At 41.3% G+C, this 4,579-nt stretch overlaps 1 pseudogene; it reads left to right on the plus strand.

Moving 5' to 3' along the window:
* The first annotated feature begins 251 nt into the window (after nucleotides 1-251).
* Nucleotides 252-2,467, plus strand: LOC113251104 (serine/threonine-protein kinase 26-like; annotated as a pseudogene).
* The last annotated feature ends 2,112 nt before the right edge of the window (nucleotides 2,468-4,579 follow it).

The raw sequence follows: 4,579 nt of genomic DNA on the forward strand, positions 1-4,579 counted from the left end.
AATGGAATGCTTCGACCTCATGTGCTCCTGAGTTCTAAGTTAGCTGTTCCTCTCTCCAGAGCTGCAGTTGGTGAAAAGATCGAATAAAGAGTGCGAGAGGACAGAAATGCCCAGCGGGGAGAGAAGGAGCACTGAAGACGAGCTGATCTCTCCACAATTTTACAGGCGTCAGCAGGGCAAACGTGTTTAATGAAATCATACATGGAACAAAAAAACATTTGAAACAGATAAGCCCAGAGCTGCTCTGATTGATGTTAGTTGGAACCTGGAACTCCGCCCACTGTACTTGTCCTTCCGTTCCTGATGCTTGCAAAACCACTAGCCCGTTAGAAGTTGGTATAGTGAAAGATCATCTCTGATATAAGAACCATTCCTTCCTGGGGCGCCTGGGTGGCTCAGTCGTTAAGTGTCTGCCTTCAGCCCAGGGCGTGATCCCAGAGTCCTGGGATCGAGTCCCACATCAGGCTCCTCCGCTGGGAGCCTGCTTCTTCCTCTCCCACTCCCCCCACTTGTGTTCCCTCTCTCTGCTGGCTGCCTCTCTCTCTGTCAAATAAATAAATAAAATCTTTAAAAAAAATGTATAATCTTTCACTAAGTGGTCAAGTGTAATATTTAAAAAAAAAAAAAAAAAGAACCATTCCTTCCTTTAAACCTGTAATTATACAGCGGGGAGGCACAGAGGCGTGGCATCATTCGAGCCCAGTGCCCGGCCACGGTCACCTGCAGCGCCCCGCCTGCAGGAGGAGCAGCGACCGCAGCAAGGTAAACTGAGTCCCAGACAGCCGCATGGTGAAGCACGCATCCCACTTCATAACGTCCTTCTGAGCCCCAGTGGAAAAGCCCGGGAGGTGGCTGAGCTACCCCTGGAGGACGAGAGAGTCCGAGCCCCGGGCGCCACCACCACAGGAGCAGAGCGCAGCGGTCGCCTTCGCGGCCCACTCCCGGGCGGCTGTCCACGTTCCCGGGATGCAGCATAACACAGCCGACCCAGAAGCACTGTTGACAACATTAGAACACATTGGGAAAGGCCCCTTTGGAGACGTTTTCAATGCAATCGATAACCGTACCCAGCAAGTGGTTGCTATTAAAATCACAGACCTTGAGGAAGTCGAAGATGAAACTGAAGACATTCAGCAAGAAGTAACCGTTTTGAGTCAGTGTGACAGCTTGTGTGTAACCAGATACCATGGATCATATCTAAAGCGTTCAAAATTACAGATAATAATGGAATACCTGGTGGCGGTGGTTCAGCACTGGGTCTTCTTGGAGCTGGTCCATGTGAGGAGTTCCAGATTGCTACCATGCTCAAGGAAATGTTGAAAGGTCTGGACTATCTGCATTCAAAAAAGAAAATTCACTGACACATGAAAGCTGCCAACATCTTGCTGTCAGAACAAGGAGATGTTAAAACTTGGCTGGCTTTGGAGTTACTGGCCGGCTGAGAGATACACAAATTAAAAGAACTAGCTTTTTGGGAACACCATTTTGGATGGCTCCTGAAGTTCTTCAACAGGGGGCTCATGACTCAAAAGCTGACATTTGGTCATTGGGAATTACTGCTATTAAACCAGCCAAGGGAAGGCCACCTAACTCTGAAATGCATCCAATGAGGGTTCTGTACCTTATTCCAAAAACCAATCCTCCAAATCTTGTTGTAGATTTTACTAAGTCCTTTAAGGAGTTTATTGATGCTTGCCTGAACACAGATCCATCATTTCCTCCTACAGCTAAAGAATTTCTGAAACACAAATTCATTTAAAAGATTCAAAGAAGACTTCTTTTTTTCTTTTTCTAAGATTTTTATTTACTTATTTGAGAAAGAGAGACAGAGATAGTGAGAGAGATAGAGAGAGCAGGAGCAGGGTGGAGAGAGAGAAGCAGGCTCCCCAGTGGAGCGGGCTGTGAGGTTCTATTTAGGACCTTGGGATCATGACCTGAGCTGAGAGCAGAGGCTTAACGACTGAACCACCCAGGCACCCCTCAAAGGAGACTTCTTATCTGACTGAACTGATAGTTCAATGTAAGAGATGGAAGGCAGAAGGAGACAGTGATGATGGAATTGATTCTGAGGGCTCTGATTCAGAATCCACCAGCAGAGAAAATCACACTCATCCTAAATGGAGCTTTACCATCGTGTGAAAGAAAGCCCAATCCAAAGAAACCACAGAATGGGGCGAAGCTAGATCTTGTGCAAACCCTGAGCTGTTTGTCTACGATAATCACACCTGCGTTTGCTCAGCCTCGACAGCGGGGTGAGGATAATGCTAGCAGGAATCAGGCAATTGAAGAACTCGAGAAACGTATTGCTGTGGCAGAAGCTGCCTGTCCTGGTGTCACAGATAAAATAGTGAAGAAATTAACTGAAAATTTTTGTAAGTGTTTAGCAGATGAATCCCCCGAAGGAACTTATTATTGGCTTCTATTGCATATGAACCAGAGAAACCCACCGAAGTTACTTCGAGCTTAACAATGCTTCACTCATGAGCTTTATGTGCCTTTGGGATCTTTGCAGCATTGAAGATTTGGAAGAAGCTATTCAACTATTTTGTGATGGTGTTTATCATTTTATATTTAAAGAGATTACTTTATGGAAGAACTTTTCATACTATAGTTTCACCTACATTCTACTAAATGTTGAGATCTAGTTTTGCTTTCAGGTGTCATTATTACCTAAGTTACTGGGATGAATTCCTTTCATGTTTTGATCTTTAGTTGAATGAACACTCACGAAATGTACAGGTCTTTCCAAGTCATCCTAAATTCAACTTTGGTAAATCATCAACCTGCGAAACACTTTTGTTTAACAACATACGCTACAGGTGACTATCAGGGGGAGGTAGAAGCAAGTCGTGTCTTCTTAAAACAGAGGTTTCTCATAAGCTCTTGGAAATGAAACCTGGAAAAATAGTGACTCTTTTACCAGGTTGGGGTGATCTTTTAGGCAGCTCAGTGATGATCACATCTGAGAGCTGTGTGTTGGAAATATTTATAGGCAACAGAGGTAGTATTTACCTTCTCTTTTAGAAGAGGCAACTAACCCTATTGGACATGTTGGAAATTTAAAGCAATGCTAATTAGCCATGGACGGGGTTTTGACAATACCAGGGGAATTAACCAGGCTTCATTTTTAAAGTCTTCAACTCATATTGCATATTGTATGCTTGGGTTTGGGGAGCTTAAAAAAAGCTGATAATCATGTAATTAAATACCTGATCGACATGTAACTCACACCAGCATATTTTTGTCATGGGACTAAAATATCCTATAAACTACTTATACATTTTTGTTCTTCATAATCATCCAGTACATAAGCATCATGTGTTCATCTTTGAAAGGATATTTAAATAAACATTTTCTAGTTCATATGAAAAGAACCACAGTACAGGCTGATCTCTGCCCATACAAAGTTAGACCGTACAGTTAATTTTCAGTTATGGTATTGTTATGTGAGCAATACCTTTTCTCTTTTAATCCCAGTATATATATTATGCCAGCCTAAGTCCCGAACTGGGCCTGTATTTCAGTAGTTGTAGAATTATTGATATTCAGTAGTTTTGATAGTTAATGTTTTATTATTTGGATCTGCACAGTTTTGTCTTTGCACAGAAGTCATTTTTAAAAATATGAATAATTGTCAAATGTCAGAAGAAAGATGTTCTTCAAGTAAAGAATACAGCTTTTCATCAAAGGGCCATTACCTCCTCTTTTTCTGTAATAACACAGGCACTCGAATAAGTTGCAGTTGTGTCCTCTGCCAAGAAATTTCTCTTCATTTCTGCTTATACTGTAACAATTAATTTTAACACATTGTATTTTGAAGTAATGGTTCAGTTATAACTTTCACCTGCTATGTAACTGAAACTCAATTACAATCTATAATCTATAGAGATCTGGAAATAATTTTGCAACTCATATCATGGAGTAAATGAATATTTTTATAAAAGTAAAAGCAACAAATTTATAAACTATTTGAAACTATTTTTTTTGATTACTTGAAACTTTACAACACAGCTGCTCCATGGATATGAATTGTATCGCTTATTCATTATTAGAGTTATTAGTCCTGTAAATTGTTTCTAGGTGAAACACACTCCAATGTTTGGGGGGGGGGGGGTCTAAAAATAAATATATAAATTTCAAAAAAAACCCCTATAATCAAAAATTTAGTATTTTGGATGTTAATTTCTAAACAAATAGGAGGATGAACACAGAAAAGAAAGGCTTAATAGTTGTTTTTCAGCCAGATCCTTTGTACTATTAACATCTCTATCTTCAAACAACATGGCGCTAGCTAGCTTAAGCAGAAGTAAGGTAGGGTCCGCAGTCTCTCACATCCATACACAGAGGTGCTCCTCATCTCAGATACTAAAGAGCTATAGAAACCCAGTCACTCTCTTCTTCATATGTCCTGTTGCTGCTTCTCTCTTGCTGCAGATGGGTTTTTCTATTCTAAGTCCATGGAAAGGGAATGGCCACTGTAACTCCTGATCTACATCTCTGTCCATGAAATCAGCCAAGTTCATTAGAAAGTACTTTGCTTGGCCCAGCTGGAGTTGAGCACCTCCAATCCCATCATGAT

Source organism: Ursus arctos, unplaced genomic scaffold, assembly GCF_023065955.2.
Source record: "Ursus arctos isolate Adak ecotype North America unplaced genomic scaffold, UrsArc2.0 scaffold_10, whole genome shotgun sequence".
Classification (NCBI taxonomy): domain Eukaryota; kingdom Metazoa; phylum Chordata; class Mammalia; order Carnivora; family Ursidae; genus Ursus; species Ursus arctos.